This window comes from Centroberyx affinis, unplaced genomic scaffold, assembly GCF_046629955.1.
Source record: "Centroberyx affinis isolate AG114_WGS23_722 - 3 ecotype Tasmania unplaced genomic scaffold, CSIRO-AGI_Caff_v1 ptg000941l_1, whole genome shotgun sequence".
NCBI classification, from domain to species: Eukaryota; Metazoa; Chordata; class Actinopteri; order Beryciformes; family Berycidae; genus Centroberyx; species Centroberyx affinis.
The window spans coordinates 88,057-113,687 of NW_027279515.1; the positions used below are offsets into that span (position 1 = coordinate 88,057).

General features: G+C 40.6%; 1 protein-coding gene across 1 annotated transcript in view; it reads right to left on the reverse strand.

Annotated features, from left to right (window-relative positions):
* The window catches only part of LOC139646012 (prolyl 4-hydroxylase subunit alpha-2-like), a 30,958-nt gene extending 21,654 nt beyond the window's left edge, over positions 1–9,304 (reverse strand). Inside the window, exon 1 of the mRNA XM_071521908.1 lies at positions 9,234–9,304. The gene's annotated coding sequence lies outside the window, so the exon portion shown is untranslated. The remainder of the gene's footprint in view (positions 1–9,233) is intronic.
* Positions 9,305–25,631: the final 16,327 nt, after the last annotated feature.

A 25,631-nucleotide genomic window follows, 5' to 3' on the forward strand; every position in this document is an offset into this window, starting at 1 on the left:
TGCCAAAACAGGGCTACGACACAGGCACAGTGGAAATAGTTTTCATACTAAAGCACACGCATCTACATATCATTTACATACTGAACATGCATATATTATATAATCCCAATCATGGACTCTTGTGGTGTCCTGTCCCCTCCTCACTCTTTCCTCTAGTTTGGCCCTTGCAAAAGCAACTAGGAGGGAAAAAATGTAATAATTTTGTAATAACAAGGTAAAAAAAAAATGCCAGTCTTCAACTTTCCAAACATCGGTTTCTTGTGAAGCCAGAGGCTCCTCCCTCTCTCCTGATTGCTCTGTTCTGGCTGCTATCAGACTTCAACATGGCCGCCAGATGCCTATTGAGAAATGTTCATGACTAATGCCATGACTAAATATAACCCAGACAGTGTCCATATGACAGAATTATAAACCATAGAGCTTGCTCTGGAGGAGCTCTAAATGTTAACCTTGTTCCAATTACAACGGGTTACAGATCTGGTTTCTTCATATGCTGCACAGACATTTCAAGCCCAAAACGTCCGTGTGGAATATAAAATATAAATTAGAGTGCTGTCCTGTGTTCATGGATTTATTCAACATTCACTGGAAACTTAAGCAGCCAGCTTCTGTTAAAAAAAAGCTGCTTCTAGATTTATTCAGTTTTATTCTGATTTATTTGTGATAGGTTGTCACATTGCCTTCACTGATTTGTTGTCCTATCGAATCAATAGTGGCATCTAGGGGGAAAGAAACATAGGATTTTCAGAGAGAGCCAACAGCAGAGCTTAAGCTGATGAAAACAAGACTAAACAATGAAATCATCATGTGGCAGAAATTCATAATTCTCAGTCCAGCGCTCGGACTAGAATTGTGTTGTGATTTTAGGTTTCAACATCGCTACTTTCTCCTCCTGAATTTTGTGTAATTCTGCTTCGCCACATCATTCCTCACTGATGACTGTTTACTGTCGCCTGTGTTAAACATGCACACACACATACACATACATCCCAAATGCAAGCACGTGCACAGATCCACACACACACACATACACATACATCCCAAATGCAAGCACGTGCACAGATCCACACACACACACACACACACTTCTGTCTGCACCACCATCTAATCCAAGGCTTACCAAGGCCCTCTGAAATAGAAAATTGGGCTAAATTGTTAGTATGATAATAACACAGTGAAGACTCTGCTCAAGGGGAAAAAGAATCATCTTTTAATTTATCTGACACCTGCTGACAAAATACACGTCTACTTTCTATTTTCTGCCAATGAGTTATGACAAAGATAATCTATTCAGCCAAACCTCTAAGCTTGAGCCTCTTAAGGAGACTCTGTGACACCTAGAGCTGTCCAAGAGGAAGATATCCATCAGCAGTCAAAACATAATCTTTTTCCAAAGAACGAGAGAGAGGATGAGACAGTTGTTGTAAACAGCGCAAGGAAAATCTTACACATCTTCCTATCTCCATTTTCCTGGCCTGCTGTGGACAGAAATAGAAATTAAATCGAATTTTTATCAGCCTCAAGGGAAACCTGTCCTTCACATTAATAGAGCCAACAGTGTGCAAAGAAGGATGCAGGACATACAGAAGATTCATTAAATAGAGTATGTGTCAATGTGACATTTCATCCTGGGGCTAAAACATTAGAGAGCTGCTCAGCTCTCTAAAGAGAGCTGAGCAGTCTAAAGTTAACTGGTATGAAATGGGATGAAATAGCACCAATTTCTTTTCCATTGTTGAAATCTTCCAAAAAGTGGGCAGGGGAGAAATGAGATGCTAAGGCTAAGGATATTGTCCATTGAAAAAAATGCAGGGGTGCAGCCATCAGGTTTTTCGGAGGCCGATTTCTCACTGACCAGATGATCACCAATCTGACTGCCTACTGAAATAATGCCTTTTACCTGAACTTTCTACTAATAACAGAGCATATACAGTGTATATATATATATATATATATATGAATAACAAATGTAGCCCTATAATATGATAATGCAGTTGCTCAGCCGATCACCAACGACCAATTTAGAACTGACCCGAACGGTGGCCGTGTGATTAGTGCGTCCCGAATAAAATATATGATTTTCTCTGGTGTGCAGCCAGGAATTTTGCATAACACCAGAATAACTGATAAAAATGCAGCAGCAGTCAGTATTGCAATTTGGATATCTAGTACACCATGAAAAGGCTATTTACTATCTCATTGTTTGCAATGTTTGCTACAAAGTAAAGCCTACTAATTGAAATTACTTTCTCCAAGCATAAACATGGTGAGCTGGGCAGAATCTGGCTTGTTGGTGACAAATGGATGCTTTCAATGGGGCAAACAGTCAAGACGACCATGCCAAATGGTATTTACCAACAGTAGGCATTATTGGAGTAGGGATGTGAAATGGCTTTACAATGTGCAAACGAGTCCCTGTAAATTCAGCTCCCACATTCCAGCATCCCAAGAGCCTCTCTGACTTCCCAGGGCTGAGTGTCTTGCGAGAAAACAGGGCCAAACCAACAATGAATTGAAAGGTGAGTCCTAGGCTACAGCCTGAAAAATCACTGTGTGGTATAATAAAAGGAGCAGAGATTAACAAAAGCCGTAATCGACAAACCAAAGGATTATTTTGGAGAAAAAGAAAGGACCAGAAGTTTCTGGCAGTCTAGCATTTCCTCTGCCCCTCATATCCCTTTAAGAGACAGTTTTGTTATTTACAACTATAACACCACACACTATTATTTTTTTTTGAGTGTGCCACATTGGGTGTGAGTCTACAGATCAGATAACCATTAGCACAGACTTACAGTACAGATGGGAGGACCACAACCTCTCTCCTGGTAAATTGCAACCTATATGCACCATTGCCCGTCCCAAACGCAGCCTTGCCTGTTGTTGCAGGCTTTTACTCCCATGTCACATTCCTGGAAAGACGGCTGTTACATTTACAAGTCCTTTCTCTAGTCCTGAACCTCTCCTGCTATTTCTGACCAATGTAGGTCATTACACTGATGACGGCCTATTGTCCAAATATTCATCTGTTTCTCTGCTCATCCCTGAAAGCAATAAACCCTTTATTTAAGAAACATGCATGATATTTTTAGAACCTGGACCACAGTATCTAATGTGTTGATATATTCACTGTAGCTGAACACGACTCTACGTAATTGTAATGACAGGCAACTGTTTGCAGTGGTCTTTTTTTCTCTAAGGCTACGTTCGCACCGCAGGCTTTCATACTGCTCATATTTATTCTAGGATGTAAACCACATCCGATACCAATATGAACCGACAGAGATGTCAAAAGACATAACAATAACAAAAGACGTCTGTTTTTGTACTTCAGTTCAGAGTCCCGCTCTCTAGGCTGGCTAGTCAACTCCAGTGCCTTTGCTCTTTGGATGCTACAAAATTTTCATGCAAATCAGTGACGACTTCATCAGTAAATACACCCAATACCAATCAAGTCGGCTATTTCGCATTATTTATATTGTTGTGTCTCGTTTTCCTCCATGCTTTCGCGTCAACATTTTGACAATTGTCTCAGGTGAATGACAAAACATTTACTTATTGTCACAGTAACACAGTGACAAATTCTGATTTTAGCATTCAAGTACAAGTATCATGCCGGCTGCATGTCTAGATATACATGTAGTTCAAATTGGAATTGAAAAAAAATGCTGTTCACGGCGGTAAGAAAACTGTGAAACTGTGAAATCTGTGTCACGTGGGAAAAAATCTGAATTGGGCCGCTTTCTGCTGCATTGTGAACGCAGCCTAATGCAGTCCAGCCTCTCCTCCTGTCCTGCAGACCTCCAAAACTTAATGGAGCTACAAACCAGAGTAGCATACTCTCTGGCAGTGCAGTCAGGATCCAAGGTCTGTGATGGGGGGGGGGTTTACTGGGGAGCAAAAGTGTTTTCTGACCAACTGAGAAAACAGGAAAAGTTTACTCAGCGAGTTAAATCGCTGCCGTCTGAGCCGGTCTTGTTTCTCTGTTCTGCTGGACTTCGGCTGACAGCAGATCCACAGAGAAACCCTGGCTGTTCCACGCAACAGCTGTCTTGGGTCAGACAAGAGCCAGCTGGGGAAGTCGTTAAAACGCATCCCTTGTTCAGTTTGGGAAGAATACAGGTTACAACATATAAATACAGTGCATCCAGAAGAAGGACAGGCTAAGCTTGCTCTACTTGAGCTGTGGTCATTTAAAAAAAACTGGTTCAAGAGGAAGGTAGAATTGATTTTTAAAACTGATTTAACAACAAAACTTATCTTTTTCATAGTTTTTCTGACAACTTTACCAGTCTGATCAGAGCAACACCAAAAAGTAGAAAGTATTCAGGTTGGGGTGTGTTGTCATGATAACTGAAATGTCATTACTAGTTCAATAGTGTTGCAAACAATTGAATTCAATACAAAATTTTAGAAATCTACACAAAATGTGATCTGCAAGCTGAACTTCCATTTCAACATCACCTCCAGTGGGTGTATACATGTGAACTGGAATAGTTACAAGAAGAAGGAGAAGGACAAGAAGAAGAATAAGAAGAAGGAGGAGGAGGAGGAGGAGGAGGAGGAGGAGGAGGAGGAGGAGGAGGAGGAGGAGGAGGAGGAAGATTGGAACAGACAGAGCTGCAATCTAGCTCTTGACAGTGGATTGTAGCACTCAGTGCAAAATCCATCAGTTGAACATGGCAACAGCATCAAACAGTTCACAATATCTGGACCTGAATCCCAGTTCGCCTAAACCGGTTGACAAAATATGGGAATATTTAGTTTAGAGAGCCAACAAAGACGGACCCCCAACCAACACATCAAACCCCTGTGCAAAGGTTGCTGCAAAGCTGTCTGAGACAGTGTGGTAACACCTTGCTTGATGGCTTTTTTACTGTCGTATTGTAGTAAGATTTTTAGGTAGTAAACATAGTATTGGTACCAAAGACAAACCTTTGGTATTGTGACAACACTAGTGGAGAGCAGGAAAACAGGCATCTGTGTTCATAATGAATCTCCAGAAAACTGAAATCCAACAGAGCATGGAAAGTTCACAATCCTGCAAACTCCCAACAGACCGTACAGTCTGCAACCAGAGAATGAACTGAGATAAACTTGGTTGATGCTAAACAGGTATTTTTCTAAGTAACTGATGGTAATCAGTATACTGGACTGGTGTGTCCCTCCCACACACAGACACAGACACGGACACGGACACAACCACACACGCATGCAGACATACACACACAAACACATACGCACATAATTGCACACACACACACACACACACACACACGCAGAAACATATCCACCGGCTATGAACATGCTGAGACAATTCCTGCCTGTCAGACTCAGAGATTTAACTCTCTCCTCAGAAACAAAACAATTTCAGATTCAAACTCAAACTTCTGTGAAACAGCTGTATTATTTCCATAGCTGTTGGTCTGTGCATTTCAGGTTATACTGGCGGCAGAAGAAAAATAGTTCCTCAATTACACTATTCTTAACCTAGATTCATCTTTTTCAAATTTTGTGAGCGATTCAAGTCTTTGACCTAACTGACAGGATAGTGTGATTTTAATTTGAGATTGCTTAACAAAATAAGGGATTCCCTGATTGAAACTGGTGATCAGCCACTCTGACGGTGCAAAATACGAGTCGTCTGCATCATCTGTTAGCCACCTGGCGTTGTGCTGCAACACATTCCAACTCTGAGGACTGAAAAGCGCGCTCTGCATTGGAGACATGAAAGGGGAATACCGCCCATAAAATATATCTTTACCATTTGGGGAGTTCTGTGATCATAGGCAAAAGGTTTGAATCGGTTCTCGGGCCAGAACTGCCAGGCCCAGCTGGGGCACGACACATGAGTAGCTTACGTAGCTCAGATGCTAACTTGGCACGCCCCCCTTAGATTGTATCCTGTAAACTTTGGTTTGTTTGAAGACTCGAATCGGTTTGTGAAAAATCTTTAATTTCTTTGCAGCCCAGGATTTTTGAACAGCCCAGTTAAACGGTTCAAAGTTTCTCTAAATCAAATAACAGAATGAAGACATACATATTTGGAATAACTGGTTGTTTGGACACTGGGCAGTGCCTTATTTCCTCTTTCCTTTCACCTTCAGAGCCCTTCAGACCCCCCCCCCACCCCCACCTCCTCTCTCGCTCTGCTCTGACTCAACAGAGTGAAGCATTTTTAACATAGCTTAGCTTAACCTGCAAACTATATATCAGGGAGGAATGTGTACAAATAGCCTGGTAAGACCATCCTGATCACGTGACCTCACATTCTGTTTCGCTCCACGGATCAGTCCGCCCACATCGATTTCCTGAAATTACAATGTAACCGGGCCAATAATCAGGGACTGCGTCGTAGTTGATGACGTGAAATACAGGCCGCCACTGGCAAAACAGTAATGGCGTCTCCAAGAAGCAACGAGCGGTAGCGTTAACGTCAGTAGAGTAAACACAGCCATAAGTGCAGTTATTGCAGAAATAGACTCAATAACAACAATTAAACAAGAACAAGAGTATGCACTAGCGGAGTTTCTCGGCGGGAAAAGACGTTTTCGCCGTTCTTCCGACATGTTTTGTTACGCTGATTGGCTGAAGGAGTTTGTCTGTCAAGGCAAGTACTCCTGCCCCACTGAAATCGATGTGAGCGGCTAGAAGTCCAGACTGATCCGTGGAGCGAAACAGAATAAGAGGTCACGTGATCGGGATGGTCTTGCCAGGCTAGTGTACAAACACACCAAAAGTCCCAGCATGGCAAAAGGGGTTCATAACCTTTCAACCGAGATTTCTGCGGGCCATGTGTAGATGACAAAGTGGAAAAATTTCTGGTTGCCCTGAGAGCTGCAGCCTGCAACTTAAAATATCTAAAAGGTCTATTTAACTTCGGGGAACTGCCCTTTTTTAATATACCCTCCGCCGCCCCTGAGAGCGCCTGTGCACGCCGCTGTGTGACGTAAAACACATCAGCGATTATTTTCAGCCCAGCACCCCGCATCTGGTCACCAAGCATCCCGACGTGGCAGCCAGGCAGGCTGTGATGCTAACAGAAGTTCATCTCTGCCTGTGTGAAGAATTATATTCATACCACAGGGAAACTGTTTATACTGCCTGCCTCATTTCAGGCCATTCATTAACATGAAGTGACAGAGAAGCTCAAAGTTTGGAATCTCTGGCTCTTAGCTTACATAAGCAAGCATCCATATGGACACACACACACACACACACACACACACACACACACCAACAACTATTTGCGTGCCTGCTTGCATGTGTACACACAATCAAAAGCCTTTTCTGTTATGACAACATTGAGTGTGCATACAAATCATGTTCAACAAAAAAATGACTTATGAATGTTATCATAAGCATGAACGACTTGATGTAGATAGCAGTCTGTAATTTCATGCAGGTGTGGTGTGTGTGTGTGTGTGTGTGTGTGTGTGGGGGGGGGGATAATTCTAGTTTTGTCCCATATGGGTCACTGTGTGGGTCTGATTTGTGTTTCAAGTTGAGGTTGTAGAGCTAAAAAAATGTTCTAATTATAATAAAATCATTACTTCTAAAACATTTGGACTGCACTTATTTTAGTTATGATAGTAAGACTAAATTACAAAGCTAATTTGTATTTCACATTTTCTAAATGCTCTAAATGCTGCTAAATGAATACAGAGGAAACACTGAGATAGGCACTTACCCAATATTTATGATAAAAAGATACTAGATACTAGACTAGATACTAGACTAGACACTGACTACAAACGATTAGATTAAGGAGAGAGAGAGAGAGAGAGAGAGAGAGAGAAAGAGAGAGAGAGAGAGACCATTTTGCCATAGCAATGGGTAACTTAATAGACTATATCTAGGGCTCAGTGATATGGCTGAAATCAATATCACAATAATCATGAGCATCTTTTATATCGATATTTATCAAGATATGGCTCACATATGCAAAATCACAATGTTAAGTAATCAAATAGTAATGGTGTGATGTCAAACAAAACTTAAATTTTCAAAAAATATTCCTGAAAATGTGTTATACCTGGTTTGGTCAGCGTTTTTAAATAAAAGGTGTTTGTTATCATCAATTTAGACCAAATTATATCCCAAAATCACCATGTCATCGCGATATGATTCCAATGACAGACTATAATTATTGCCTAGCTCTATCTACCAAACACTGAGAGACAGACATCTCTCTCTCTCTCTGAAAGCCTGCTGTCACCTGCCCAACAGTTCAGTTACAGCTGACAGTTTCATGGCCTCCCTCCATTTGTTGCCCTCTATTTATACAAACTGCAATGGCTTGACTCCACTTGATGCCATTGTATTACATACAAATCACGGCATGACATCATTCACCTGGCCTGCACAACCTTTAGTTAGTAGCTGGACTGTGTGCAATGAATTGAACATTTGGGACTGTTTGTTCAAGGTGGATATAACCAGTGTCTTCTCTGTTAGCATGTAAGCCTTTTGAAATCTCAGCTGCTTGTTAACTGCCACTCCACAGGCTGTTTTAAATAAAGAATAATGACAGACTGAACTTTACTTTGTACTTTTCTAACACTGGTAGAATTGGGTGTAATTTCTGGAGTTACAATGAGAATAGGACTGGGTAGGAACAACAGCAAGCCTTAGCTCATCTCCTCTCCAGCTGGACCTCAGTAGGTGGCGTCAGCCCAAGACAGTGTCGTTTCTAGAAATTTCCAACACTGCAGCTCTTTGAGTCCCGTGAATGTCCTGCTGTACAACACTGTGGTTTAAAAAACAGCTGAGGGTAACGGATTCCCTTTGATCTAGAGATTAAAATCACTGTCACTTTTTGGTAATAAATGTGATATGTCACATGCGTTAGTTTGACACTAAGATGCCCTGGAAATAAAGTTCACGCAAAGTTTCAAAACTTCCCCTTTTTCGCGGTATTACAACACTGTAACAGACTGTCTTGCAGGGAGTCACATTACATTGTAACAAGCAAATCGGAAATCAAACAAACACAAAAGGGAAGCAAGCTCGCCCTGTTTATTTCACAACTTCGGTAACCTAAATCTCTAGCTCCAGGCATCAAGCAACACGTTATCCCCCCCCTTCTAAAAAAAAAAAAAAACTGTTAGACCCAGTTGTTATTGACAACCATCCCAGCATGTTTGGAAGGAACGAGAGCCCAAAACGCAGCCGCTTCCCCTCTGTAAGGAAAGACTTTAGTAGCAAAAATGAGGTATTATCTAATATTATCTTACCTTTATTTTCCTGGTTTTGACAGATTAACCTCACACCATTGACTGTAAACGCAATTCTACCCGCTGTTAGGGGAAGGATAGAGGTTTTTCTCGCTGCCACGTACAGAACCTCCTCTCACACTGAAGGACTGGCGTAATACTCCTAATGAAGGCGCAGCAACATTCCTCGTCGAGCTTTTACTTTTGCTGCCTTCAAGTGCTCCTCGTAAGCTCCGACTTCTGAGTTCGGAAGTTGTAAATACGACTCGTGACGTATTCAAGTGCATTTGGTTGGAAATAATAACAAACCTGGGCCCATAATAAAAGTAGCTTTTTGGTGGTTGATGTTTTACTTTAGGAATCAAGCAATGCAGTGCTACTTTGTGCTGCGGTGACAGAATGAGGTGGAGAAAATTCATGTCAGGCATCATGTCTTATTTTATTACAACAAAAAACCATGAGAACTAAAAGTTAAAGAGTGTAAACAGAAACATACACCAATTATAGTTATTTACATGGAATGGCATGTAGGAATAAGTTAACCAACCAATATCATTGTGACCTTGTTCAGTTACTGACATGGTTTCCATGGTCTCCGCTCCCTAAAGGTCACATCTCAGCAGCTCAGGTCTTACAGTAATTCTGATATTTACAACATGACATAAAGGCAGTATCATGCATTCAAGTGCTTTTGGTCGGAAATTATATTGCAAAATTGACTACTGGAAGGAATCATGGCCCTCCATGCCGCATGGCTGCCCATCCCTGCTCTAGTCTAAATACTATTTGCAGCTGCTATCTCTTCAGCATTAAAAATACAAGTTATGACCAAAATGTATGACAAATAAAAATTAAACAAAGAATGAAAACAGAAATATACAAAATACCAATTATTTACAGAGGGTGCCAAACATACTAGAAAATAATGAAATAGGCCTTCTTTTGCTATCTGTTGTTGATTCTTTGCTATCTGTTGTTGATTCTTCTGCTATCTGTTGTTGACATAACTTCCATGCTCTCTGTCCCCCAAATGTCTTGGCAACTAGAGTATTTTGGAAAATCACAACTCTCCCAGTCATATTTACATAGTCAGTTGTGTTTCTGTCTCGTTCAGGTGCGTTCCATCTCCGGTACAATATTTCCGAGAGCATATGAAGGCAGCATTTTACAACTGGATGAACTCACTCACATCTAGTGTTGGGCTAGTTACTCCCAAAAGTAATTCATTACTCTTTCCTCCTTTCAAAAGGAGTGTTGTTACTCTGATTCATGACAGTAGGCTATTCATTACTTCCAAAAGTAATAAATGTACTGTAACACATTTCCATCTACTCCAATCCATGCACATGGAATATGCAGTTAGAGATAAATACTTTTGAATGAAATGTACAGATTTATTTGTGTCCACGAAAAAAATACACTGAATGTGTTGTGCCACATTATGGGTCATGTGGCACAACACAGTCAAAATAAAGGCACACACATCACACACTGGCAACATTTTGAGATAATGAGTATGTGGGATACTATTAAATGGTGTTTGAGATGGTGATTTCCAATGACAATCAAACCAACAAATCACCAATGATGGGAATCATTAATGCCATTATCATTGATGTGTAAGTGATGGACTAAAACCACAGCAAAAAATGAAGTTTAGCTTCAAAATTAGATTCATTTAAAAAAAATGATTGTCACATATTGAATGCTGACATGAAAGTTCTGCACATTATGGGTTAGGATTGAAATTAGGAGTCACCTTAAGACATTTGCTTATAAAACAGTTTTTATTTTATTTTTTAGGACAGAATCATTTATGTTTTTCAATATTGCCAGATGAATTTCAGGTAGCAAACATTTTCCAAAATGGATATATATAGTTTTGTAATGAAACACAAATATTGTCTACTTTCTAAAATCATACAACCATCACAACTCTTTGCTGTAGAAATAGCCTATAGGTCTATTTGTTTATGACGTTAGTCTTTACATTTCTATTGCTAAAGAGGTCAATTTTGCTCTTGCAGAACACGAGGAAGGCTATAGTGGATGGAGGAAATTAAAACCATTTTTTAAGTCTACAGTGTGATCTTTTATGATATTTACGGTAATGTGATTCATGCTACCCGTCACGTTTACATTTTGGATCTTGGTTTCCAGAGCTTGTAGTCGGTAGATGTACAGTACACCATCTGGACAAAATGAATATGCACATGGCTTTGAACTTTTCTGCTGTTCTGTTAAAATGTCTCTGATGTTAGTGAATGCTTTGTTCTATGTGCAGAAACTAAATAGAGGCCTAATGTTACTAGATTAAAGCCTGTGTACATATGCACCTACATTAACTTCAAATGAGTCTCAAGATTCATAACCTCACTAACTAGGATAAGAGGAGAGACATATCTATTACATTTACTAAAGCGACGTATTGTTGTACTTGTGTGGAATGGGTTACTGCACACAGACAGGACACATCTGATGAAACATTATATGTGATTGCAGCATGAACTTGCATCATCTTTACCATGGAGGAGCCTGCTGTGTGGTTCACTGAAAATATGGCAATATTTTGAGTCATTATTCAGAAAAATCAGTCTGTGGAAAGTGAGAGATTTTATCATAGCCTTCTATATTTTTTTTCTTAGTTTTGTTTTTGTTTGGTTTTCTTTTTCTTTTTCCTCTTTGTTTTATTTGTGATTTTGCAGATTTTGCACATTATAGACCGTTTATATACATGTAGCCTATATTATATGCATTTATATAACATTATATTATTACATATTACAAGAGTGGTGATCTGATCAAAAATCACATAAACCTATCCTATACATATGTATATATATATACATGCATGTATATAACCTATATGTACTCCAATATAAATATATAGGGTAGGTTTACTTGATTTCTGACATGATCACCTCTCTTGTAATAGCCTGCATAAATTTCACATTGCCCAATATCTTGTATGAGATGACGTCTGTGAAGGGATTTGACCAGCAGGTGTCGCTGTTGTTCTTCAAAAGTAAATCCCCCAAACCCCCAACTAAACTCATTAAATAATAATATAATAAACTGTACTTGAAAACCGAGTAATATGAATTAAAATCAGTGTCACATAAAAATATAACAGGCTATATACAACAAGAATATAAAAGGTGAATGTTGCTGTGGTTGAATTTCATCTGGCAGCAATTCTGAGTTTGTTTAAGTCCATCTTTCTGCCTGATTGTTTCCCAATCTGTCCATTTGCAGGCCTACACTGACTAGAAACATAAAGTTATTCCTTTTTGTGCAATCATGTCTCAATTATCTCAGGGCTTGAAGTCTGATGTGTCTCATCCCCGTCATCCTTCATCTCCCCCGTGTGACTGAAGTAGATTCAACAGATGAAATCAATAAGGGATCACAGCTTTCACCTGCACTGATGTCAGTGGATTGCTTTGACGACTTTCTATTAATCCTTTCCATCTACTAGATTTCTTTTCACAATACAGTCAACCGTATTTCATTACATTTCATGACTAGAATTGCTTAAGCGTTCGTTGCACAATTAGCTTCCGCAAACTCAGTATGCTACACTAAGCAAAAATATAGCAACAAAGGGTAAATGGAGTTCAAGCCCATATGGGAATGTTTAACACTTGTGCATTCTTGTCAGGGGTCAAAAGCTGGAGGTTTGAACTTGAACTTATAAACTACAGTAACAGAAAGATATTTAAGTTACATTTAACATTTTAGGCAATTTTCAAGAGCAGTAGAATGATCTTAAATTCCATGATCACTAACTTTACAAGCAACCAAAACTCAGGAATGCAAGGGTACAAACAAAAGCTTCCTGAAATGAATGACCATGCACCATAGAGAAGTGCCAACTAAAACAGTAGGAAAAAGTTATTCTTTTCCTGTTTTTTTCCCCTTAATAAAACAGGAGAGTTTTGCAAGTAAAGGAGGATTTAGTTGGGAAACCTTATACAATTTATAAGGTATGGCAAAGTCCCTGCATCCAATAAACTAACAAGCCTGGAGACAAGTGGAGCAATTACTGATAACTGCCAACATATTATTATTGGTGAATGTGATCAATTATTAGATGTAGGCCAGTAAATTATCTTACACAGACACACACAGGGGGAACATTGGTCCTGAATGGCTCCATAAAAGATTCTGTCAAATTTGGCTTCATCTTTGCTCTCTATTATAATGATAAAAACTACAAGATTGAATTTGGACTACACAAAGGTACACCCATAATCCATAATGAAAGCTGTTGGAAGGGAACATGAAGAATTTCTCTACAAGTCCAGTGTTCATGCTACAGTGGATCATGGCCCTATGGGTTTAAACTGCTGGTTGGGTAGAGCTGTACTGTTCACCAGTGTCCACTAAGTGTCAGCAGCATTCAATGGATGAAAGTCATCTGCAGCCATGAAAACACACATTTTGTCTTTAAAATTCTCAAATAAATGCCTCTCACCAAGCATTAGGTTTTTTCTGTGAAGTGGTATATCTATAACATCATCGTTTTTTTCTTTTTTCTTTTGGTGACATCTTTGGAACTAATCGGTACCAAAAATGTGTTTCTGCACTGCACTTTCCACAGATCACCTGTCAATCAAACAGTGTGTCCAGTAGTGTGACGTCTTTTTCGTCTGATTTACTGTTGATGCAGTTTGAGTTTCTGTAGGTGGCGCTCTTTTGGTTGTCTGTTCAGCCATGGTGACTATCACTGCTCATGCTAACTACCCAGTCCTTCTTCTGTTTATTGCAAACAAAGTGCAAATTTTGTGTTGTATTCTATGTTATGTGATTTCAGTGTATTGTCTCTCGCAGTTTGAAGTACTCTGTATGTCCTAATACGTTTCTTGTACCTATGGTAGTAACAGTTGTCTTGTAATTGGTAATTCTAATTTTATATACATGTTTAACTTTGACTGTTTTGTATTGATATTTTAAAATGGACCCCAGGAAGACTAGTCTGTCGCTTGTGCGTCGACTAATGGGAATCCACAATAAACAATGAACAATAAACTGCTGTTGCTGCTGCCAGTAATGTAAAATGCATCACTTCCTGTGTGCCAGAGGATTTTTCCCGGGAAAGACCGACCAGACACCCGGTGTTTAGAACTGGGTATAGGATGGATCACTATTGTGCTATATCAAAAGGTAATAGAGGGAAGCAAAACAGATGTTTATTTATATGAAAATGTCACAGATTATTACTAAATATTCCTTGGATTGTTATAGAAAAATGAGTAACACTGAACAGTTTACTAGACTCAAAGAATGAACCACAAACTTTTTCTTGCTGTTTTCCTGACACGCTTTGGTCAGCGGGTGTCACTCTTTGCTCACTGCACAAATCACACTGCATTGATTTAAAGTTACATTCAGTGTAATTACTGTCACATAATACACAGCACATTTACACAGCTACAACAATTAATCTGTGATTAACTGTTAATTATGAGTAATCGTAAAGACATTTCTGCAGTTATATTTAACATTCATAGCGAGCCACCTCTCCCACAAATACCACAATAATGCAGAATAATGAATCCTATCATAAATCTGGCCTTGTTGACACAACAGGGCGTCTCTGCTCTTAGCTACACAGAAAGGTATTTTGCTCAGAGAATAACATGCCATCCATCAGGTGCTTTTCACACCTGAGTGGCGGCCTGGCTCTGAAATCGGCCGTGAAACTGTGATTTAGTAATTTGCATGTGGAGAGGAACTGAATGTCTGGCATGCCACGCATCCTGACACACAGAAACCACTTAGGGAGGGAGGTGGAAAAATAGAAAGCCAGAGATCGAGGAATGTGTCATCTTGCATTTGATACATGGTGTTGGTGACGCTGTGAAAGCATTTTACAAGTGTGTGACGTCAGTGTGTGAAATATGTTGCTGGCTTCACACAGAAAAGTAAAGGTGCCAACTGGAATCGAAAATGGTTCTTGAGAGTGATGCCACAGAAGAACCAATCACAACCAAGGCTCTTTAAAGCAGTGATTCTCAACCTTTTTGATATCAAGGACCCTTAGTTTAGTTCACATTAGGGCCACTGATCCCCATTTGATGAGATTTTGTCTCTCAAACTCAAATCTGAGAATATTTTTATTGCTAAATATGATTTTGTCCAGAATCCCACGACTCTCTGTATTGTAGGTAGAGAGATAACAGTCAAACTATGATCAAAACAGAATTTTTTCTACATTCTCCAATTGTGTTAACTTCTTCTAAATGAAATAATGCTGAAATTTAACAATTCATCAATTTGCTGGGGACCCCCTGGAACCCCCTCAAGGACCCCTGGTGGTCCCCGGACCCCATGTTGAGAACCACCACTTTAAAGAACCATTTCTGCACTCCTTTCCTTAGACACCTGCATTGTGTTTTTGTTTATCTGCCCTTGTATAGCGTCAACTGCAACTGCACAATATATACTATGGAGGGGTTTGGTTATTTTCCACATTTATGCCATCACCCACCATCCAATAACTAAGAATTAAGAACCTGAATGGTTCTTTGGGATATTAAAAGGTTATTTGTGGAACCAGAAATGTGGCATCACTTTTCGGTTCCAGTTCGCACCTTTATTTTTCTGTGTGTTCCTCTGCAGTCGGAGCCGCCGTGCTTTGGGGTGTCACATGATGACAAAATAACTATAGAAAAGCCGGCGTCTCCTTCCACCCATTCATTTAGTTGAGCTTAAGGTTTTCCAGATGTTTCAAGTGTTTCCATACGTTCAGGCTCATCCTGTACTTGGCTCCGGTTGGCGAGTCATGCGCTGGAGAGGTCACAGGGTCAGAGATGCCTCCTTGTTTTGCAGAGATGATTTAGGGAGGACACACACGCAGATACACACACACACACACACACAGTGAGCACAGGGTGTGTGTGTGTGTGTGTTTCTTTCTGGTGTGTGTGTGACCTTTTGCTTGTGTGTGAGCCGGGGTGATTGAAAGTGAACACACACATGGCGAGTTTTGGGTTTCAGCTGCTTTAATCAAACCTCATCAGCTGAACTCACGGGCTTGACAGTGACTCTAGTGTGTGTATCATTTATTCCGGCCTGGGGGGTTCAGCCTGGCTTCCACAGCACAGCGAGGGACCCGATGTAGTGTGTGTGTGTGTGTGTGTGTGTGTCTGTGTGTGTGTGTGTGTGTGTGTGTGTGTGTGTGTGTGTGTGTGTGTGTGTGTGTGTGTGCAATCCAGTGACTCCAGTGCCAAGTAATTAGACAGAGAAAAGACATAAAAAACACAAAGTAGGGAACATGCAGTCTCTCTGTGTGAGGGGACATTCTAGTGTGTGTGTGTGCGTGTGTGTGCGTGTGTGTGTGTGTGTGTGTGTGTGTGTGTGTGTGGGTCTGTTGTAATAGGTCTTCGTGCAATATGTAAGAGACACTGCTTTTTTCCATCCTTAAATGTCCTTAAACCATTACTTGATTTAAATAAAGCATTACAATGTGCGTGGAACACACACAGTGCCTTTTATTGCGGTCTGTTTGGTATATGTGTGTGTGTATGTTCATATTCATATGTGTGTGTGTGTGTGTGTGTGTGTGTGTGTGTGTGTGTGTGTGTGTGTGTATCCACTGTGACTCCAGTGCCAAGTAGTGACTCAGGACTGGCTGCTCGCTCGGTACCTGAGGATCGGGTTGCTTGAGCCGTCTGTCAGCGCAGACAGAATGAACTCCCTCAGGACAGCAGCGACAAAGTGCTGTTCACACACCAGACCCATGTCAAATAGCATTTGCAAGTAATCCCTATGGCGTTTGTTTTAAGCAGCTTGGAGTCCCAGATGGGTGGTGTTTGCTAACAGAGTACCAGTTACCTTAGGAAATCACAGGAAAGTATTTGAAAAGTCAACTTAGTATACTGCTTTGTTATTGAAAGTTGCTGAATTGAAACTATCTGAATGATACAGATTAAATAAAACCTCACCCATCTGCTGCTCCAAGGTCAAAACCAATGCTAAGAATTATTTGATAATACTTTTTGATCCAGGTTTTGTTCACACAACCTTTCAGACAATAGATCTGCCGATTGCTCATCTTCCTGTCAGTCATCTAAATCTCTCCTGGAAGGAAAAATAAACTCAAAGATTTGTGTGTTGAGAGACTGGTTGCCCTGAACTCTGAATAAACCTTCAATTAAAGCGAATAATTACGTAATGCATAGCGTAATGGTGAATTTCAGAGGAACTTGCTTTGCATTTGTGTGGCATTTGATTGTGTACATGCCCTTCTTTCTCTCTCTCCTCCTCCTTCTCCCTTTCCCTTCTTTCTCACTGTGTGTACAAGTGTATGTGCATGTAAGCACATGTGTTTGTGTGTGATTGTGCGGAAGTGTATCTGTTTGCACACGCCTCGTTTGACTAACGGCTCCTGTCACCCAAGCATTATCTAACCATTCAGCATATCGCTGAGTTACAGCTTCACCAATATTGACACAGCTCTTTCTGCTGAAAAGAACAGGCAGCACAAACAGGTCACTACCTATTACAGTTGTGAAATACAGAGGGAAGGACGCAGGGGCGAGGCTCGGCCCCGCACCAGGACAACTGCTGACCTGCCAGGTCAACGCTGCTCTCCCTGTGGGTGTGCTTTGTTTTGAAGCAACTCTCAGACTCAGGGTTGTGTAACAGAAACCCCCTCCAAGCAGTGAGTTAGTGCTATTTCAAAGGGTTTGTGCCTTTACTTAAAGGGAAATTCCATCCAAAAAATTGAACTTTGAAGTGTTATTACAACAATGTTACCATTCCAAACTTGGATCGAATTGTATTTACAAATGATTCTTAGAATTTGAAAAAAAAAAAGGATAAAAGAAAGCCAAGGGACTCTTCTTTTGTGTGCAAAAGTTAAAAACAACAGAAAAATGGCCATAGAAAAACAAAGGCTATTTAAACCAACTAACTAAACTATAAAACTTTTACGAGAATAAGACAAGAATGCTGTGGCTTCTTTTTTCACATATTCTTTTACATATTTTATTTTTTTCCAAACAGACTTTAATGTTTTGGAGAAGCATCCCCTCTCAACCTGCAACTATTTGCATTTGTTTTAAACCATTTGGAATTCCAGATGGGTGGGGTTTACCACATAGGACAAAAAAATTACATAATCATAGGAAAGTATTTGAAAGTTGGTAAAACCCCTGGTACTCCAAGCAGGTAAAAACAAAATGCTGAGAATTTAGAATATGTTTTTTTTGGAGAGTATAATGAACAAGATAGCCAATAAATCACATCTGTGACTTCTCCTTTTAGGGTTTATTTTCACCTTAAAGTAGAACGAGTGCTCCGTCCAGGATCATTGACCAGGTCACACTGACCTATAGATAATTTATTATGATCTGAAAGACACTGACACTGAAACCAACACTCCTTCTACTCTAACTACTGGCCCAAAGTTGGTTTATAGCATAAACATGACCGCCGTCGCATGGGGGAATCCCGAGCTAGAACAAGAACATTTGAAAACATGACCCAGGAGGTTGAGTCTCTGGAGGGCTTCTCTCGGTCCAGAAAGGGTACGCATGCAGGCTGTGGACTCCACACCGCACAAGGACTGGAAACCGCCCTCCTGTCTGCTGTTTCAGTAGTTCCCACAGCAATAAAAGATGTGAATGAGAAAGACAGGCTGACAGACACTGGCTGAGTGGTTTCTGTGAGGTACGGATAATGTTCAATGACCAGATCCACATCCAGAAGTTTCACCCAAGCCTTCTTATAGTGTTTATTCTGTCTATTTTGTTTATGTTTTATTTGGTTATCAATATTAAAGTGATGTTGAACTTTGGTAGTACCTTGGGTTGTGTAGCTTCCTGGACATGACAAAACTCTGTTGCTCCGGGGCTCCGTGAGAGACGATTGGAGAATTGCAGAAACAGGCCTCAAAATCGCACTTCTAGCACATAATCAAAACGCAAACAAAGCAGATTCTGACAATATATGAAAAAACTAGTCATGCTGCTGAATTGTGGTTAAGTGAGTCACTTTCTTTCATGTTTATTAAACCTTTCAGTTTGAACAAGTATAGCAAATCCTGAAATCCAGTTGGAGGAAACTTATGCCGATGGAACAAAGAAAATAGTTTACCAGTAATTGTACATAGGCGAAAAAAGTGAGAGGCTTGTTTTTTATATATTGTCAGAATCTACTTTGTTTGCGTTTATGTGCTTGAAGTGTGATTTTGAGACCTGTTTAGCCATATAATGGCAGAGAATGGAGAAAGAGAAAAACGCAATTCTCTAATCGTCTCTACCGGAGCAACAGATAACAGAATCGCCAATTTTGGGGTTATATCATGTCCAGGAAGCTACATAAGTTAAGGTACTACCAAGGTTCAACACATGCAGAGGGGGATCCCTCTCTGTGAGGCCCTTCCCAAGGTTTCCTCCATTATTTTTTTTCCCTAATTGAGGTTTTCATGTTTTTCCTTGTTCTCTTTGAGGGTCTAAGGTTCGGGGGTGTCGTTTTCATTTATTGTTTCATAATGTGGGCGTTATGAAGCCCTTTGAGACTGTAACTGTGATTAAGCGCTATGCAAATAAACTTGACTTGACTTGACTTGACTTGACTCGACTCACAGCTCACAGGCAGTTAAGTCAACAGGTTCACAATCGAACACCAGGTCAAATCACGCTCCGCAATGAAATTATGAGCCGCGCCAAACCCACAACAACATAGTTTTGCGTGACCTTGGGGTTTGCAGTGCTGCTGCTGCCTGTCAAATTACATCGACATCCAGAGTGCTCTGTTCTCATTTGGAGAGGGTGGTTGACTGGTAACGCTAAAGGGAGGCATAGAAAAATACACTCCCTCGGACATGTGCTGGAGCAATCAAGGAGCCGAGGGGAGGATGGCAACCTTTCAAAGAAGAGCTTAGAGAGGGAATCCAGGCCCCCAGGTCTTCTTCCCGTTTCATACTAAATCGCATTTGACCACTTAAGGCCAGAAACCGTGCATCTCAAAAACCACAGCCTGTTAAAGGAAGTGAGGCCAGAACATTTGAGAGGGAGAGAGAGAGAGAGAGAGCGTGAGAGCAGTGAGAGTGCTTCTGACAGCAGCAAGAGCTTAGCAAGATTTTAGTGACATACATTTGACATTTTATGACATGTTACATGACATTTTATATTTTATGACATTTTAATACTTTTTAAAGCCTTAAATGTATTTATATTAAGACTTTTTTCAGACTTTTTAGTGACCCGCAGATCCCCTGTTTCCATGAATCAGAGAGAAAGAGAGTTAAATGTATATTATAATATTCACATCTTGTCTTACATTTGTTGTAGCCTATTTGTTGTTTTGAGGTTGTATGCTTTGGCAATATATACACATATATGTCTTGTCAATAAAGTTTAGTGAATTGAAATTTAAAAAAAAAAACAGTCAAATAACCCAAATATCCCATCAAATCAGTTCGACAAACGATGCTAAAGTGACTGAGGGGAGAGAGAGAGAGAGAGAGAGAGAGAGAGAGAGAGAGAGAGAGAAAGGTTTCACTGCTCCACAAAAAAAGCCTTGAGTCTTGCCAATCAGATATGATGGTGTAGACTCAATTAGTTAGATTGTTAGATTCTAGGTTCCTTCTATATATCCAATCCTGTAAGTCTGAACCTTACAAAACAAAAATGTAAAATGTCATATCTACCTCTGAGATCCTTTTTCCTGCTGGCTGTCCAACATGCAACATGATGTCACTCACATCAGCAGAGTCACGTAAAGTAGCTGAGAAAATGACCCAAATAAAATGGCAAATGTTAGTGCACCTATAATTTAATTTCTTCTTTGAGGTAGAGGGAGCGGCGACTCAATTACATGTTTATGTCAGAAGCCGCATTACATCTCATTAAAAGGGTGGCTAGTGACTGTAATGGGCCCACAGTGGCCCGATTGTTGAAGCTCAGCTACTGAAACAGTTCCTAACCACGTTGAGGCCCGGGACACAAGCTTTTCTGTGTGGGCCTTTTGTTTTCATCTCTATTTCTGTCCCCTCATTGCTCTGCGAAGCACTTTGTGATTAACCTAATTTTCTTAAAAGCACTTTAGAAATAAATTTAACTTGACATGAGCTGACCCAAATTTGAGAAATTTAGTCTCTCCTGGGATTGAGTATAATGAAAACATGTTGCTACTCTTGGCAGGTGGGGACCCACCACAAAACCCAAACTCAAACTCAAGCTGACCCATTTTAGCTCCTGACCATGGTTGCAGAAACGCTGACCCACTCAACTGGAAAGTCTAAAGGCGATTGAAAAAAGCAAACTCTGCACACGTTGTCTTGAACTCCATTCATCGTTTGAATCCAATGTGGATCTTCTGCTTCGTTGATCCATCATGGAAAGAAACATTACCAGTAAAAGATGTGTGAACACTGACAGGAATGTCCATCTTTAGTCATTTAGTCTCACATTCAGTCTTCAAATCTTATTTTTCTTAAAACAAGAGAAAAATTATGGCAATGAGGTGAAATAACTCCACTTGTTTCCAATGCAGTTTCACTTGTTTAAGGAATTTTCTAGAAATGAGTGTTAGTATGTTGAAACAAGTCAGAATAAGGCAGATCACTGCACTACTATTAAGAAAATGACACTTGATTCTACAAAATTCTGGAAACAAGTTGATTTGCATTGGAAACAAGTGAAGAAAATTATGATTTTAGGACTCAATAATAGACTGAATGACTTGTTAAGATGGAGATTTTTGCAGTGAATGGAGTTCCCTGTGTGTGGCCTCTACACTTCTACAATAACTTTACCTTACTCTGAGGTATCAATCAAACTCTAGAGCCATGCCATATTAAGTAGGTTGAGGATGGGTTTCGCTGAGGGATAAACCCGATGATGGAGCCTGACAGTATGCAGCTTAAGAGGGAAGCAACAGGCGAGAGTCTGGAAGTCATTATGCAAAGAAGGTAAAACAGTCTCTGTCCGCTAAGTCCCTCTAAAGCCACTGAAGTCCCTCCGCCCCCCCGGAGGACTGTAAACAAGTCCTGGGAGCATTCCTCAAGGATGTCTCAGACACACACACACACACACACACACACACACACACACACACACAAGCCGTTTTAATGGCTCAGAGTCGATCAGTGAACGGATATGTGAGTACACAGCTGGTAACATGCAGTATAGTGAGTGAAGATGAGGGGATGAAGGGGGATGAATCTATTACCCAACAACAGTAGGCTGCTCTCTCTCTCTCTCTCTCTCTCTCTCTCTCTCTCTCTCTCTCTTTCTCTCTCTCCCTCTCTCTCTAGCAATCGATCTGCCCTTCTCTCTCCTATATTGTAGCAATGAGCTGTCATCCCGTTGTTTTGTTTCTTCTGGCATAAGCTCTTCTCAAAACAGTCCATCACAAAAATGAAGTCTGGTTCCTTCCACCACTCACAATCTTAGTCAAACTGAGGCTCAGATCCACTTTTTGTACAAATTAATGCAATTCAAAGTGCTTTCCAGTGCAGTAGATAAGTCAGGAAATGGACAGGTTACAGCAATAGAGACCAATGCACAGAACAGTTAGAGGTAAAACAAAAGAGTAAAAATAAGACACGATATAAAATAATACGAATATGAAAGATGAGCTAAAACATTACAAACATTACACACCTAGTTAAAAGCCAGACTAAAAAGATATAAAAATATAAATATTATCCACTTTCCTCAGATCCAAATTTAAAGTGTGGCGAGGGAGGGATGCACAGCTGTGTCTGGTGGAAATCACTTGGTACTCTCATTACTGCTATAGGTAATACAGATTTTTGCCAGGTAAGCCAATGATTCGACTGTAAGGTGTGTATGAAATTTTCCAAATTGCCGGTGCGGTCACTGGAGGGAGAAACTGTCCTCTCAGCAGTTCAGTTAGGCAGCGAGGTCGGTTCATTCCTCTGGAGCTAAAGGCAGCAAGGCAGGTAAACAGGCTTGCAAGAAACTAAATGAAACAAAAGCCAGACATCAGTCATTTCCTGTGTGTGTATTTGTGTGTGTGTGGTGGGTGTGGGTGTTTGTGTGGGTGGATGAGTGTGCATGTGTGTGCATATACGTGTGTGTGTATGTGTGTGTGTGTGTGTGTGTGTGTGTGTGTGTGTGTGTGTGTGTGTGCATGTGCGTACCTTTTGGTAGACCCTTTTATGTTTCTTTCTCACAAGCTTTGTTTGGCATTCCTGAAGAAGGCTGGGACCAAAGACTGGGCATTTAGAAAGGGAGAGAGGGTGGGGTGGGGCGAAGTGAGGGGATAGAAGATAAACAAAGAAAAAAACGACATATTTTTTCTGCCCTCAGCCATATTTATATTCATCTCTTTTTTCAACATTTATGTCTTAAGGATCCTCGCAAATGCTTTTCTCGCTCAGCCAATGATCTCACAGAAAGTTTTAATGGTGATATACTCAGCAAGAAGCCAAACCTTGTTAACTGTGACACTAAACTCTATTGAAACAAGGACTCCCTGAGTGTTTTTAATTGGTCTGCTTACCAGTGTGTGTGTGTGTGTGTGTGTGTGTGTGTGTGTGTGTGTGTGTCTCCTTGTTAGTGTGCATGCATGTGTTTATGTGTGTGCGGGCATGTGTATATTTGTGTGTGTGCACTTGCATTTATGTTTCTGTGTTTGTGTGCATATACATACATGCATGAGTGTGTGTGTGTTTGTGTGTGTGTGTGTGTGTGTGTGTGTGTGTTTTTGGGGGGCGGGTGCTCAACAGCAGCTGCTGACCACTGGCTGTAATTCATCAGTGTTGCTGGTTTCACTGCAGTTCTCCTCAGAGAGACAGACTATGATCTAATGCTGCGGACATTGCTACTGCTGAACATACTACTGACTGCATGTCTGTTAACATCAGATATATTTAGGAGTCTGATGGGAAATGCTTTACTTTAACCTGAGTTCCACTACAGGACAGGGTTCACTTACCACCAACTCCATCACAATTACAAAAACAAAATGATCCTTTAAGGAATTTGTTGTTGCCAAAAAGCATTTTGTGGTGAAGTTAGAAGATGAAGTGCTGGGTCAGCAGCAGAGCCGTGCCCCGGAAACATCCTGGTCTTAATTAATCAAATCAAATCAAAATATTTACACTGATATTTGAAGAGTTTCCTGACTCATTGTAAAATGCAAAATACAAGGCTGAGTTACTTCTGTTTAAGAAACATGATCAACCAGAGAGTGCAAACCTCTTCCAACGCTTAAAAATTCTTCAACTTGCTGTTAGACCCAAAGTCATCATTCCTGTCACTTTAGATTACTACCTCTGCCAAGGAGGTTATGTTTTCGGTGCCGTTTGTTTGTCTGTCTCTCTGTCTGTTAGCAGGATTACGGAAAAACTACTTCTAGTTTTGGGGGTATGTTTTGTTTTTATTAGACAGATGCAAGTGAAGAGTGACAGGAAAGATCGGGAGAGAGAGAGGGATTACACGCAACAAAGGTCCCGGGCCAGAACCCAAGACATTGCAGCCAAATGCCATGTGCCCCCAGACCACTGAGCCACCAGGACGTCCCATCACTTTAATATTAAGCTAAATTGATATCTTGAATCAGCAAACATACCCTTAAACATACAAATGGCAGAAATCCCAGATCCGGATCACCGCCAAAATCTAATCAATTGTTCCTTGGCCCAAGGCTGACTTGTCCACCAAATTTCATGGAAATCCGTTCATGGGTTTTTGAGATATTCTGCTGACAGACGGAGGTAACAAGAAGAAACCAGTTCCATCTTAAAAATACACATAAAATATTTCACTGTCACTCCTTGTATCAAAAGCTCAGTCAGTGTCTTCAGTAAAACATAAACAAATCCAGTCGGGGGGAGACAGAGTTTCAGGAAGGGGTAACATTTCCAAACTGGGCCTTTAAACTGAGTCCAGGACTATTTTTATTTCACTGAAGAGCATCAACAGTAAAATATGTTGATAGAAATGTTAACTTATTGGCTCCATACCAGTGGTGTCTTGTTGAGTTGGTCCCATACCAAGAAAATTCTCCTGTGAAAGCAAAAACGTAGCATGAAGCACTTTGTCTTCAAGGAGGGTAGGAAATGGTTTTTGCTAGCTGACCATTTCTGTTATGGCTGTGCCCCAGGGGTAATACGACCCCTCTCTGTGTGTGTGTGTGTGTGTGTGTGTGTGTGTGTGTGTGCGTGTGTGTGTGTGTGTGGAAGCTGGTCTCTGACACTGAGGCAGTAGCAGTCCTGTCTCTCTGTGAAAGTCCCGCTCCTCCCTCCTGGTCTTCCTGTTAAGTCTACCATATAATTGCTTGTCTCAAATTCAGGACCAGACTTGCCCAACAAACCCTTGATGCTGATGTCCTGCTGTGTGTGTGTGTGTGTGTGTGTATCATCACCAGTGGGTGGTCATGTGTCTGTAGCTAGTTGAGACGTACCGTAAGTTGTAAGAACCTTTCTAGCAGCTA